This window comes from Coregonus lavaretus, assembly GCF_964263955.1.
Source record: "Coregonus lavaretus genome assembly, chromosome: 21".
NCBI classification, from domain to species: Eukaryota; Metazoa; Chordata; class Actinopteri; order Salmoniformes; family Salmonidae; genus Coregonus; species Coregonus lavaretus.
The window spans coordinates 13,033,987-13,049,853 of NC_140008.1; the positions used below are offsets into that span (position 1 = coordinate 13,033,987).

The 15,867-nt window shown below is 42.0% G+C and overlaps 1 long non-coding RNA gene across 2 annotated transcripts; it reads right to left on the reverse strand.

Annotated features, from left to right (window-relative positions):
- Positions 1-734: 734 nt before the first annotated feature.
- On the reverse strand, positions 735-15,638 carry LOC311149069. Of its 2 annotated transcripts, XR_014614997.1 has the most exons (5): positions 15,470-15,638; positions 7,910-8,121; positions 3,344-7,873; positions 1,992-2,054; positions 735-1,765 (listed from the first exon to the last, which is right to left on the reverse strand). It is a non-coding gene; the product is annotated as an uncharacterized lncRNA (long non-coding RNA). The 2 variants fall into 2 exon arrangements; XR_014614998.1 differs by having other exon boundaries at positions 3,344-8,121.
- Between the last annotated feature and the right edge of the window lie 229 nt (positions 15,639-15,867).

The window sequence follows — 15,867 nt, forward strand, 5'->3', positions numbered from 1 at the left end:
TCCCTCCTGAGATGTAAATCTTAATCCAAAAGTTAAGAAAGAACAAGAGATTATGTGTGTGTTATTGTTATTGTGTTATTGTATTTAACAAGTATAGTGATAATTATCCACAACAGTTGGGCCAAAGTAACAATGTGTTCCATTCTTCTTCTATCAGTTCCCTCCCTGAGAGCAAAGTCACAGAACATCCTAACACAATCAGGAAACATTTACATTACATTTACGTCATTTCATTCACATACATATACTGTATATTTATTTATATTCTGGACTCTGACATTGCTCGTTCTGACCTTGCGCTTCTGATAAATCTTAATCCAAAAGTTAAGAAAGAACAAGAGATTATGTGTGTGTTATTGTATTGCTAGATATTGCTGCATTGTTGAAGCTAGAAACATAAGCGTTCTGGACATTCTGCAACAACCTCCACGTTCTGAGTGTCTGAACAAAGGTGGAGGTGTAAAACAAAGGTGTTGTTAAAGAGGCCATCAAAAAACATCCTAAGAATTCAAAGGGTCTCCTGTGAGAACGACTTTTGTTTGTATTCCAGAACAGCCCTGGGAGCCTAACCAACTGATGCCCAACAGTGTCACAGACTAGTGCTAATTGCTCTGGATTAGCATTCACACCTAACCAACAGACACGTTTGGCTGCGGCAACAGAATGTATCCAGCCTGCGAGTACCCTCTAAAATCAACAAGAATATACAAGAAGGATGCTCTAGACATGAATATCAATTTAAGTACGTAAAATATTTATTTAGAAACAAATAACAAAATAAACCAACATATTAAAGAAATAACACTAGGTAAAAAAAAAATAGGTTACAAGTATACGGTAATGCACCAGGTGTGGTTACTAATCACACACGTTTCCTGTCAGTGTTGATTGTTTTTTTCCGTCATACGTATAGCGTCAAATTTGAATCTATAACTACGAAGAACTATAAAAGCTTATATACTGAAATACAGAACCAGAATACAAAGGTCTAACTACTGCAATGCAACTTTGTTTAGTATCTTGAACTGTACAGTACTGCTCATCCTGTGGCAACAAAAGGAATCGATTTAAACTCCAGCAAAATAACTATTGATAATGTAACCATTGAAAAGGTATGAGATTGTAGAAAGTAAGAGTCAAGAGATGAAATTATGTAGCCTACAAATTCAAACAAACTGCAGTGAATTTGTCATAGTTCACATTCTGTGAAACATTCAAACAGTAAACATGAGGTTTGCATAAAATACAGTTTACCCCAAACTTTAAAAAAAAATAATAAAAAAAAAAAATTGCCACCCAATGGCCCACAAAACTTTTGTTCATGTTTTTTAATGACAAAGTCTCGCAATGTTACCCGTCAGGCCTGAGGTAGAAGATACTGTCAGATATATTGGCTAAGTCATTTAAGAATATAAAACGATAACTACGATAAATAACTGTATTATGAACTGCCCAACCTTACCACAATAAGGTCAATTTCTGCATTTCTGCATTTTTAGTTATAAAAAAGGTAATCATAAACAAAAAACAGAAATTGTACGCAGCCTATATTTCCATGGGAAACGTGTTACAAGAATCAGATTGTCAACAATCCTCACTCCACTCCTCCATTCCATAACAGGAGGGAATACAAACTAGTCTTGGGATAGCTGCTGGAATTTCCTCTGAAACTCCTGGAAGGCAGTGGAGGAAGACTTGGGGACTTTAGTGGTCGAAGAGGTGAGAGGACAATATCTCTTCTGAGGGCCAGCAGACCATGAACCTACTGGGAGTGTAATAGTTCATTTGTTACAATACATTTAACAATAAATAAATACAACAAAAACAGACATCCTCACATTTTACAGAAAATTAAGAGATCTGGAATGGCATAGATACAAAAAACACATTCCAGATACAAAAAACACTTTACATACAAATGACGTGCAATGTAGGAAGCCACAATACATACATTTTCCACATATGGTTGAATAGATAGCATGCGCTATTACCTTGGGATTTCCGGACTATTGTTTTAGGACTCTCAGTCGTTGCAGCAACAGGACCAGCCATTTCTTATGGGAAAAAGTGTTTCATTGTGAAAAGGGATAAATGTCTAATTACAGGTAACTGTTATTGGAGTAACCATAATTGGAGTAAGACTAGGGCTGGGCAATATGGCTCAAATATCGTATCACAATATTGTTCAAATTTATGGTATGACCGTATTTTATGTTTTTGAATAATACAAGTTCTAAATATTCAGGACCCTAGGGTGGCAACACATTAATTGATTTCAATGTGGCATTCTACATTAATTGTTTTATACTGTTCATTCCAACTTCAATAACATAGGGCTGCATGATAGATATGGGCAAAGAAATCTAGGCCTACAGTAGTTTATTGGTGAACTGTTGAAATCATGGAAACATCATGATTACTGTAATTCAATAGTTGGTATATAGTGGGCATTACTTTAACACATTGTTATTTGACATGACAACAAATTAATAAGCCAGGGAGGAATTATTTTGACAGGACAGGAACCAGAGTGTTGGTCAGTGTTTCCTAGGGGACCCTATACAATTGTTACATTTTGTGTGTATTCTCTTACGTCATGTAGCTAACTAGCTATCTAGCAAATCATGCTTCGCCTAAAGATGGGTTAGCTGAAAATGTCACGAAAATTATCTGCACACTTCAAATGGGACAGAAGTCCGTGAGTTGTTGTGATTCTGGATAGCCAGATAAATACCAACAATACAAGAAACTGTCATGTGGGGAATCTTGACTTGTTTCAGCTAGTTGTTTTGACCGATTTCATGTCAATGCTAATATGGCTAAAATTAGCTAGCAAGCTAACCAACAACTGTAACAATGTATTTGAGAGACAAATGCATTTGCACAATGAGCACTTATATTTTCAATAAACATTGAAGAAATATAGTTTACATGTCAACAACTAAACAACTGTTTTGCTACATAGTTGCGCACGGATCGGTTGTATTGCTAAACAAACAGCCAGTCGATTCCTCTCCGATTTAGAAACATACTGATGTAGGCCTACATCAGCAATGGTATCAGGCTGTATATTGGCTAGCTACATTTGCTCCGACTCTGATTACATTTGGATAGCTAGTTAGCCAGATAATTAGCGATTAGCATTAGTGGCTAACATGATTTATTGTGACACGCGCCAGAGTTGCATATCACATTTAACAAACCAAACACTGAAATACAGTTATAGAAGGTAAAGTTCAAACCCAAACCGGTCCTTGCATCAATACTGGTATACAGTAAAATATGCTATACCGCCCAGCCCTAAGTAAGACAGAGCAAGGATATCTGTTTTGCTATTACTTACCCTTCATTGAACCCGTCTGTGTCCGAGTGTCCATGGGTTCTTGCCCATCATTGAAGTTGAACGACTCTGGCAGCACACTGAACCTCAGAACACTGTTCTCCTCAAGAGGCAAAAGAGCAGGGTTCCTGATCTTATTTGTACTTTTTTCCACTGCATCAGGTTTGCTGGATGGCACTGCCTCAATCCTAGATTTCTTCAGTCTGAGTTTCAGGCCATTTAAGATTCTCTCTCTTTCAATGTGCCGAAAAGTCTGCTTGGCCCTTGCGGTTCTTTCTGGTGTGGCTCGTCTTTCAGAGGATAATGCACTACCATCTGTGTTGGTGGAGGCAACAGTATTTTTGACAACTTCAGCACAAACAATATTTGGAGCAAAGCCTCTTCGGTTTCGTAGTCTTGATGCTCTGCCTCTGGACTTTGTCTTCTTTGTCGGCAAAAAACTGTTCTCCCACTCGTTGAAGATCCGTTGTCTGACTGGGCTTTCCACTGGAGGGCTGGTCTCGGACTTGACATTCACACTGAGGGTTATAGGAGGTGCTGGAGCTTTGTCTGCAAAAGGTCTGGGTCGAGAAGAATTATGGTCCTTGTGTTGGCCAGTTGCTACAGTCCCATTTGTCCTCTGGTGCGAGGAACCAAACAAGGCCAGAGTTACTATGCTGACCCTCGAAATCTTGGTCCTAATTCCAGGTTCTGCTGGCTTCTGGAGATTGGAAGAAGAGCGACCTTCAAAAGGCTGCAAAGATTTAGAAGTACTTGTATTGGGGGGCTCGAAATCATCATCATCATCATCATCTGTGTCAGTCAAGTTGACCTCAGGAACAAGTTGAAAGAAGGGAACATAACCTTCCCTCATTTTCTTTCGCTTTCTTGGGACAGATAATTTTGAATGAGGACCTTCAACACATCTCTTGTGTCCAACCCCTTTTTGTTTAACCTTGCAGCTATGATTTCTTTTAGAAGATAGATGCTTGTGACATCTTTGTGCCAAGGAGAGTGATGTTAGGAAACTGATTTTCTCTGCTGGTTGGGGTAGCAGATTAGAAGTAGGAATGGTAACTGTAGGAATGACTTCACTACCCCTAGGGTTCCTTTCTTCCAAAGTGACACTAAGTGCTTGTACACATTCAATTTCTTTCTGTTGTGGCTGTACATTGTCCAACACTAGCTCGGACATTGGGGTGGACACTTTAAGAAAGTCTTCATAGCTCGAGAAGACATCTTCAATTTTAACTTCAACAATGTTTGGGCAGTTGATGGGCAGGCGCAGTGATGGGGGTTTTGACAAAGGCAAGCTCTTCGCCCCATTAGTGTATGGGCGATCAGTCTCAGATTCACTATCACACAAGACAATAGTTTGGCATTCAATGCCTGTAGATTTCCATGATTGGGGATTCCCATTTTTCCCAGGATTCCCTTCCCTCTTTCCTTCTGCTGTGCCATTTGATTTACACAAATGCAGGCTTTCCCTTTGTCCTGCACTTGTTGTGCTTGGTTCAACAGCCAAAGTTCCCTCGACAAACGCCTTCGCATTCACAGTGGCCTTTGCCGAACCCAATTCAGTCTTGTACTGGCATTTGCAGGATGAAGAATTGGTGGACCCACTGAACACTGCCTTCCAACGTGAGAGGCAACAGTAATCATCTGATTGGACATCCCCTTCCTTTTCAAATTTTACCGCCGTCAACTTCACATCTATTCCCTCAGATGATTTATCCTCCACTGAGTAATCTTTCAACTCATTCAGCTCCACATCCATTGGCAATTCCAGCTGGTCTTCTCCTACTTTGTCTTGCAGTAGCTGGTCATTGAAAAACCGCATAGCCTCTTCTGGTGGCAGCACGTTGATCTCCAGGGAGGAAAATGGGTCACAAATAATTATGCTTTCACTTTCTCTCTTAACCGGTGAGGGGGGCTGTGTAGAGCTGTGTACCAAACTTGACCCTTGGATTTCTTTAGGATCAGAGGGTGCTGGTCTCTCCGTCTGAATCACCTCAGTCTGCATGTCACTGGCAGAGTCTGCAGATTTTTCATCTTCAGTACAAATCAGTTTTGGTTGTTCATCTCCTCTTTGAAGAGTCTGTTGGTCATACCTTAGTGACCAAGGGAATCCAAACTCCCTGTCTATGTCATCAAGCTGCTTATTGGTGTTCAACCATGAGGACTCTTGCCCCGGGACCTCAGGGTAAACAGAATCATGTTTAAGAATGACACATTTCTCTTCAACTTGAGCCCAGTTTTTGCACCTGACTTGTGAAAAGATGACAGACTGTGATGCCATATCTTTGCCACACACAGATCGAACCTCTCGCATTATATTCTGTAAAATATCAGATCTTGCAGCATACATAAGCTTCTGCCCATCTCCATCCCAATAGAGGTTTAGTAGTTTGCTTTCAACCGGTGTCTCAGAGCATTTTGGATGTTGCACAGTGTCTACCAACTCCTTCAATTTACCAAGTGTCCATTTGATTACAGGAACTGAGGACAATTCAAAAATGTCCTCATCTGAAACTACTTTTTCATTTGTTTCCTCACTCAATTGGTTAACATTCACATGAGTGTTCATTTCTGTGTCAGCTAACTCTTTTCTCTGAGTGGCTTGACATTCCAAATTAGATAATGGTTGAGAATCCACTTTCTCTACATGTAAGCAGTTTGATCGTGACCGTTCAGATTCAAAACATGAATATGTCTTGGCCATTTCAACATCAGAAGTTTCTGAATCCTGAGTCTGTGTTTTTTCAGCGCTCGATTCTAATGTAGCTTCTGGTCTGACCTTGGGGACCTCTTGTCCAGATTCATTTGTCAAAGAAGCAGATACAGTAAGGGTTGTTTGGGCTTGTGATGGACTTTGGTCACAAGATTCTTCCCCAGGGTCACTCACATTTTCACCACCAGTTGAGAACGATATACCTTGGGTAGTCAAGGGAATTCTATCCGCCACGTTGAGAGGTGTGTTTGTCTGCATACACTTCGATAGTGGTTGTACAACTGCGATGGCCTTCTGCACCGTAAGAACAGAGGGGGCATTACTTGCAGATGATCCTTGCAGGACCAGAGCACTTTCATTAGGTTTATCTCCAATCAAAATAACATTTTCTGCTCTAAATCCATTTCCACTTTTGTCCTCTGTTACCGTTACGTAATAGCCCTGTCTTATGGGGTATGACGGAGGCACACACTCACAGTTTTGCTGGCCTGAAAACTGCATACCATGATTTGGCACAGATGAAGATGGTCCAGTGTTGGATATCAGAACATAGGTGTTTTTTGGCTTGTTACGTAGGGTATGGGCTGACCCTTGGTTTGGTGCGTGTTGCAGAGAATGTGCTCCTGCCCCAACCACATGTCCCGTCTTGTTCAGCACGGGTCCATGGGATTGCTGGCCTGGGAATGGTGGAGGAGCGGAGGAGCGGGTGTGCTGGACTGACGACTGTATACTATTGTTTGGCACAGATGAAGTTGGTCCAGTGTTGGATACCCGAACATAGGTGCCATCTGCCTTGTAATGTAGGGTAGATACGCTTTTGATATGGGGCCTAGGATATGGGACATGGTGTGCATTATTTTCAATGGCCCCTGCCTGACTGTTCATATTTGCACAATTTGACGCAAGTCTGTTCTGTTGTGGTGGGATGGTAAGGCCTGCAGGGCGATATCTTGGAACATTATTAAGAGAAGGGTTATGCATAACATTGTATTGAGGATTCTGCCTAATGTTATGCATTGGCATTGACTGCCCCACTGTAGCATTTGGTACATTGACCCGATTGTTGCTGTCCGTGAGAGGTTGACAGGGATACATTTGACTCTGGTTTGATGGGCCAGTTTGGACAGGTGCGCCATGTTGAACCCTGTTCATCTCAGTCCTGCCGTTATTGTTTTGATTTTGAATGAAATACAACAGTTGTATATATGCTGTGGGAGACAGTGGAGATGGTTTTGATGGCACGCTACTTGTCTCCTGTACACTTTGCAAAGAGTTTGGTGTTTGTGGATACCCCTGATGAGGAGCTTGAACTGCCATCCTACTTGAATCTTGTCCACTCACTACAGTCCATTGATGATTGACATGATTGGGACTCCTACCCATTGCAAGAACAGCAGAGGTACCACTGGAGGCCCCCTCTTGTCTGCCAAGTACCAGCTGCTGACTGCCACTTGCTGGGCTTTGGAGATAAATACAATTTGTATTCAGTGGTGCATTAATATCAGAGGGGCAGTGAATGGTTACACCCTGACCATCCTTTACCAAACTCTGTGGATTGTTATTATTAACACCCAAAGACCCATGTCCCTGCTGGAAAGTGGGTTGAGATGCATCGTTAACCCTTCCGGGCAGGGTGTGATGGTTTCCACTTCGTGATGTAACACATGTTGATTGTGCAGCCGCATTGCTAGTAAAGAGTGATGTCAAAAGGGGACTAGTGGCTATTAGGTCCTGCTCTTTTGTGGGTGCCTGTTGATTCTGGGTCTGTCCACTCCAGTAACCTCCACTGGTTACTTGACTGCTGTGTGGTAGGCATTGACCACCTTGTGTATATGGGACCGCTGGTCCGACTTCCCTACCTTGGGTATACGCCACAGCTGGTCTTACCGGCCCATATTGATGAGAATAGCTGCTCGGATTCGCACTCATCTGACCACTGGTGACTTGGGGACTTGAGGATTGTCCAGTGATTGATTGATCCGGTCCACTTTGGGGCCAGGTAGAGGTCTGCATTCTCCTTGGCTTCTCAGTCTCACCTTCTGCCCTGTGGTATGGCAGAATGTAACCTTTTCTGAAATGAAAAACCAGGATTAGCCCAACAAATGCACAGTAACAAATTTAGCTTGTGTCCAATGGTAAAAATCTAGGGTAATCAAAAGAAGTGTTAAAATATATTTTGATTTGTTTATATTTGAGATTCTTCAAATAGCCACCCTTGAAATATTCCGGATTGACTGACCTTCATGCCTTAAAGTAATAATGGACTGTAATTTCTCTTTGCTTATTTGAGATGTTGTTGCCATAATATGGACTTGGTCTTTTACCAAATAGGGCTATCTTCTGTATACCACCCCTACCTTGTCACAACACAACTGATTGGCTCAAACGCAATAAGGTCTTAACTTTTAAGAAGGCACACCTGTTAATTGAAATGCATTCCAGGTGACTACCTCATGAAGCTGGTTGAGAGAATGCCAAGAGTGTGCAAAGCTGTCATCAAGGCAAAGGGTGGCTATTTGAAGAATCTCAAATATATTTTATTTGTTTAACAGTTTTTTGATTACTACATGATTCCATGTGTTAATTCATAGTTTTGATGTCTTCACTATTATTCTACAATGCAGAAAATAGTTTTAAAAAATAAAGAAAAACCCTGGAATGACTAGGTGTGTCCAAACTTTTGACGGGTACTGTAAGTATTAAGAAATTGAGCTCAGGTGCATCCTGTTTCCATTGATCATCCTTGAGACGTTTCTACAACTTGATTGGAGTCCACCTGTGGTAAATTCAATTGATTGGACATGATTAGCAAAGGCACACACCTGTCTATATAAAGGTCCCACAGTTGACAGTCAATGTCAGAGCAAAAACCAAGCCATGAGGTCGAAGGAATTGTCTGTAGAGCTCCGAGACAGGATTGTGTCGAGGCACAGATCTTGGGAAGGGTACCAAAACATTTCTACAGCATTGAAGGTCCCCAAGAACACAGTGGCCTCCATCATTCTTAAAATGCAATAAGTTTGGAATCACCAAGACTCTTCCTAGAGCTGGCCGCCAGGCCAAACTGAGCAATCGGGGTAGAAGGGCCTTGGTCAGGGAGGTGACATATTTGGGTATTTTTGGAGCATTTGTTCATGATTTATAGGAGCATTTGTTCATGTTTTTTTGGTCCCCCGTACTGCACAACGAGGATGAGGAAGTGAATAGCTGGTTGGCGTAAGTTTCTCAAAAACAAGTGAAATCGCAAAAAATAAATCTCCTTTATGGGTGAAAACGTCATGGAGTAGGCCATTCAAGGAGTTGATCTGATGGTGCCCTCTGACGTCGTCGGCCTCCCTCCTTGCTTAAGTTGCAATAGAAAACAAAAAGAGGAAAGGCTGACCACATGTTATAAATGTAATTATACTTGTGACATTGTTACGTACAAGGACACCCCATGACATTTGAAATACTTAATTTAACAAAACTTCTGAATGTAGTTTTTATTACTGTGCGTTGAGCTATTGCTGCACATTTAGCCCAGGTGCACACCTAACGGAGGTTCCACAAGACCTGACACAGATCAATGCAATACACTTACCAGAAAAAAGTACAACAGAACCTTATTGTAACATAATCAGTTCTATCTTTCACTGTTGCTCTTAGCAAAAAAAAAAAAACTACAGGAGAAAAGGAGCCCGTCCGATGTTTACCTCATGTGCATTTGCGGCATTCTGATTGGTCAAGAGTATTATACATTCTTTGGAACTTGGGATATCCTAAAAAAAATCTCATGATATTATTCGAAATAGTGAAATTATGTCAAATGCCCATCCCTACTTATCACTATGATAGGCCAGTAGCATCAACCATAGTCCATTGTTTTCCATCAGTCAGTGAGTGCGGTTACATGCACACAAGTGTGATTATTGTGGATAGTCAGGTTAATATAATAGCTTGATGAAAACTTTTACATGCTTTGCAAGAAGAACAATACATGCTTTGCAAGAAGAACGATGTCTCTAATAATCCTGTTTACAAAGACATCTGAAAATCAGGCTACCTGATGGCACTCTGAAAATGCAGAAATTCGGCAATCAAAATAAACGTTCTAGCACAGCTTAAATGTTAGTTTTGGGAAGCATTTGAGTTCAGACAAAGTTTGTATGTGAAAACTACTTCTAAGACACATACATTCAGTTGTTCCAAACACACTTCATTCACGCTAAAGAGGGAGGCTTGCTTGGCTGATGCTAGCACATGCGCAGATCAAATACACAGCTGGAACGCAGATTAAGGTGTTTACGTTAGGGATGCACATTTCTGTCAATTTTGCTGCCGACTAACTGACCCTTATTAACCGGTCAACAAACAGGGAAACTTTTTCCAAACAGTAAAATGACGAGACCAACAGAAAATACTATGAGAGCTTTCTTTTGTATTTTACACCCCTTTTTCTCCCCAATTTCGATCTTGTCTCATCACTGCAACTCCCCAACGGGCTCGGGAGAGGTGAAGGTGGAGTCATGCGTCCTCCGAAACATGACCTGCCTAACCGCGCTCCTTAACAGCCGCCAGCTTCACCCGGAAGCCATCCGCACCAATGTGTCGGAGGAAACACAGTTAAACTGGCAACCGGGGGCAGCATGCAGGCACACGGCCCGCCACAGCACGATGGGCACAATGGGCCAACTGTGCACCGTCCTATGGGACTTCCGGCCACGGCTGGTTGTGGCACAGCCCGGGAATGAACCCGGTCTGCAGTAACGCCTCTAGCACGGAAAACACAGTTCTAAACAATGCACCTAATGCGAGCGGTTCCATTTGTGACAGAGATGAAAATCTCAGTTAGAAACTTAGAAAGAGGGGTAATCAAACAGCAACTACTATGATGGGTTGCTACTATGACTAGGATTGTGCCTTTGGCTTCTGGACAACGAAAGAAAGTTGATATGAAAACCAATAGAAAAGGAGAAAAATGTCTATCAAATATTTGTCTCCACATTTCTATGGCTGAATTTTCGCAAGGCTAGTTTTAAGCAAGGTAAGATATGCTTAATTATTTGAAATAAAGTACAATGTTCAGGTTTCAAACAATTATACAGCCTCAAGCTCACATTGCAAAGTGGTGGGTATTTATACACTGCTCAAAAAAATAAAGGGAACACTTAAACAACACAATGTAACTCCAAGTCAATCACACTTCTGTGAAATCAAACTGTCCACTTAGGAAGCAACACTGATTGACAATAAATTTCACATGCTGTTGTGCAAATGGAATAGACAACAGGTGGAAATTATATGCAATTAGCAAGACACCCCCAATAAAGGACTGGTTTTGCAGGTGGTGACCACAGACCACTTCTCAGTTCCTATGCTTCCTGGCTGATGTTTTGGTCCCTTTTGAATGCTGGCGGTGCTTTCACTCTAGTGGTAGCATGAGACGGAGTCTACAACCCACACAAGTGGCTCAGGTAGTGCAGCTCATCCAGGATGGCACATCAATGCGAGCTGTGGCAAGAAGGTTTGCTGTGTCTGTCAGCGTAGTGTCCAGAGCATGGAGGCGCTACCAGGAGACGGGCCAGTACATCAGGAGATGTGGAGGAGGCCGTAGGAGGGCAACAACCCAGCAGCAGGACTGCTACCTCCGCCTTTGTGCAAGGAGGAGCAGGCGGAGCACTGCCAGAGCCCTGCAAAATGACCTCCAGCAGGCCACAAATGTGCATGTGTCTGCTCAAACGGTCAGAAACAGACTCCATGAGGGTGGTATGAGGGCCCGACGTCCACAGGTGGGGGTTGTGCTTACAGCCCAACACCGTGCAGGACGTTTGGCATTTGCCAGAGAACACCAAGATTGGCAAATTCGCCACTGGCGCCCTGTGCTCTTCACAGATGAAAGCAGGTTCACACTGAGCACGTGACAGACGTGACAGAGTCTGGAGACGCCGTGGAGAACGTTCTGCTGCCTGCAGCATCCTCCAGCATGACCGGTTTGGCGGTGGGTCAGTCATGGTGTGGGGTGGAATTTCTTTGGGGGGCCTCCATGTGCTCGCCAGAGGTAGCCTGACTGCCATTAGGTACCGAGATGAGATCCTCAGACCCCTTGTGAGACCATATGCTGGTGTGGTTGGCCCTGGGTTCCTCCTAATGCAAGACAATGCTAGACCTCATGTGGCTGGAGTGTGTCAGCAGTTCCTGCAAGAGGAAGGCATTGATGCTATGGACTGGCCCGCCCGTTCCCCAGACCTGAATCCAATTGAGCACATCTGGGACATCATGTCTCGCTCCATCCACCAACGCCACGTTGCACCACAGACTGTCCAGGAGTTGGCGGATGCTTTAGTCCAGGTCTGGGAGGAGATCCCTCAGGAGACCATCCGCCACCTCATCAGGAGCATGCCCAGGCGTTGTAGGGAGGTCATACAGGCACGTGGAGGCCACACACACTACTGAGCCTCATTTTGACTTGTTTTAAGGACATTACATCAAAGTTGGATCAGCCTGTAGTGTGGTTTTCCACTTTAATTTTGAGGTTTACTCCAAACATCCAGACCTCCATGGGTTGATACATTTGATTTCCATTGATAATTTTTGTGTGATTTTGTTGTCAGCACATTCAACTATGTAAAGAAAAAAGTATTTAATGAGATTATTTCATTCATTCAGATCTAGGATGTGTTATTTTAGTGGATCCCCATTAGCTGCTGCCTTGGCACCTCGGTGCATTCAGCATGTCAACATTTCTTACAAAAACAAGTAATGATGAAGTCAATCTCTCCTCCACTTTGAGCCATGAGATATTTACATGCATATTATTAATGTTAGCTCTCTGTGTACATTTAAGGGCCAGCCGTGCTACCCTGTTCTGAGCCAAAAAATTCTAAGCAGTTTAGTCACCTCAACTTGCTCAGTTTCCACATTATTTATTACAAGATTTAGTTTAGGTTTATGGTTTAGTGAATGATTTGTCCCAAATACAATGTTTTTAGTTTTTGAAATACTTAGGACTAACTTATTCCTTGTCACCCATTCTGAAACTAACTGCAACTCTTTGTTAAGTGTTGCAGCGATTTCACTTGCTGTAGTAGCTGACATGTATAGTGTTGAGTCATCTGCATACATAGCCACACTGACTTTACTCAAGGCCAGTGGCATGTCACTAGTAAAGATTGAAAAAAGTAAGGGGCTTAGACAGCTGCCCTGGGGAATTCCTAATTCTACCTGGATGACGCGCTGATAGTCAACGGTAGGCAGGCTATAGCCTATGCATCCAACGGGAGGCACGCTTTACGTGCTGAGATTGAGAAATAAAAATAGCTACTTTTTTTTATCGTGGTCACCAAAGTTAACACCCGATTGAATTTTAATTGTTATTTGTTGCGCAATGACTTGGATTACAAAAGCAGGTTTCATTCCAGTAGCCTACAAGCTTTTTGAGGAGCTACTCTCGCGCTGTCTGACAGGTGGTAGGCTATTCCACTCCTCAAACAAGGCTCTGTACGCTGTGCTAACGACTAACGGAAATACACACGCGCAAATGTAATCCCACAGAAATTATGCAAATTAACCGATAGACCAGTCAAATTTATTTTTTGCAGCTAACCGATTAACGGTTAACAGTTAACATCCCTAGTTTTCACGTCTTAATAATTAGAAAGATTGCTCAGAAAACCAGGTGTTTTAATCGGCGTACGCTTACTTCAATTTTGAACTTACACCGATTAAGATAATCAGAGTAAGGTATTTATAACTATTGCCAAAGTCAATTTAATATCAAATTATTAGTGTGCATGTAAACATACTCAGTGAGTCATTCATGCTGTGTTATCAGATCAGTCCCTCGTATCTAATAAACGTAGGTTAGCTGTCGTAGGTCAGTGGTTTTCAAACCTCTCCTCGGGGACCCCAGACAGCCCTGAACTACAGGTAGTGTTGTGGAAATACTTCTCAAAAGATATCTCTCAGACACCGGAGCTCGTGAATACAAAGTAACAAGCCCAGCTGGTCCATTGAGCAACTGCCCATCCTAACTCTGAGCTCTCCTTTTATACAGTTTCATCCTTACACAACATACATAGTCACACCTCTTTATGTAAATAGTTGACATATTTTAGTTCCATGCCACTATGGTTTCCAAAGTCCAATTAATTTCTCTCTAGGAGGGGTTTCCCCTCCCCTTTGCCTCTTATCACAGTTATTGGTGGCGTGACCAGGACACTTGCCCAAAAAATAATATACATACATACGTTAAAGGATAATTACATAGTGTGTTGATTATATTTACTATCCAGGCATGCATCTGGATTACAATGTGTCAATCATGCTTATTCTGTTTAGCCCTTATCATTTCATAACATATGTACTGGAAAATTACCCATAATCCCCATAATTTGTGGCGCATACATATACTAACATCTCCACATAGGCCAGAATATCCTAAGAAATGTAAGCACAGATGATAAATGAGGCCCCAGGCTTTGTGTTCAGCTCCGCCCTTATGAAAAATTATTGCAGTCAGACTGCAGTATACCTGCAGGACACTGCAGTTAGAGTGCAGTATAACTACAGTATGCTGCAAATACTGCATCCAAAACAACCGTTTTGCAGTGTAACTGCAGTTAGAGTGCAGTATAACTGCAGTACACTGCAGTTATTCTGCAATCACTGCGTCCAAAGTCGACCGCAGTTAAGGCACTTCTACTGCAGTTTCAAAACTGCAATCTTTTTTGTAAGGGCACGACTACATCATTCACGCAAGGGCTATATCCTACTTTAATGTAAATTATGAAAGGCTTACCTTGTACCTATGTTTGTCCTCTGTAGTTGTATGCCTTTCTTTGTTTGCTGAAATCAATACTTTTTCCAATAAAAGTTAATAAAATACAACTGACTGTTTGCTCATGTCTGTTTCTCGAAGATGGCAACTCAGCGAAAATGCGCAGGATCAATAAGTATTTGGAGGTCTGTCGTCAGAGATTCAATTCGCGCCGAATTGACTAATTCAAGGTATGTGTTTAAGAATTAAATGTTTTTTAAGTATTGACCTTGGGCGAATCGATTTATTCGGAGATTAATTCCACAAAGCCTGTTCTCTGCTCAACTCAGTTGATGGAGTTCATCAGAAAACTTCCTTCAAGATGGAGTTGATTTTAGTCAGCTACACCGGACCACCCGGTGTCACGTGGTATCAAGTGAAATAAAGCCAATAGTCTGAGTTGCTTTGGAATTCTAAAAATATTAAAAATCACAATATCAGGCAGGATCATTTAGTCAAATAATGAATACTTTCCTCATTTTCTGTCAGCCAAATAAACACTGCCTTACAAAATTGCCTTGCTTTAGTCAGAAAACTCAAGCTGTAGGCTGAAGTTATCTGCTGTCCAGCTGTGCTTCATGTTAGTAAGAGAGACCTACAATTATATTTTAAAAAGGGTACTTACAGATTATTCTAAAGAGACATTGTCCGTTAAAACCCGTAATCCTCAAATTGCTAATTTGCCTCCAGCTTCAGCATCCACGCCAACAACGTTTTCTACGGTCACTTTTTCTGAGGTGCATTACTTTCGCTTGAACGTTTACTACGTTGCGGAACGACTAGTTACCGGAGTGTAACTCCAGTTCTATGAGTGGAGCGGAGCCCTTGTATTAAACAATACTTCTTCTTGTTCTTGTTGTTGTTCTTCTTCTTCAGTGGGGTTTATCTGCGTTTGGCATCCAACGTTATGGTGCCTTACCGCCACCTACTGTACTGGAGAATGGGCCAGAGACACGGATAATCTAAATCCTACCTGCCAGCGTTGCTCTCAAAAAAGATAACAAAATATTTGAGACTATATCT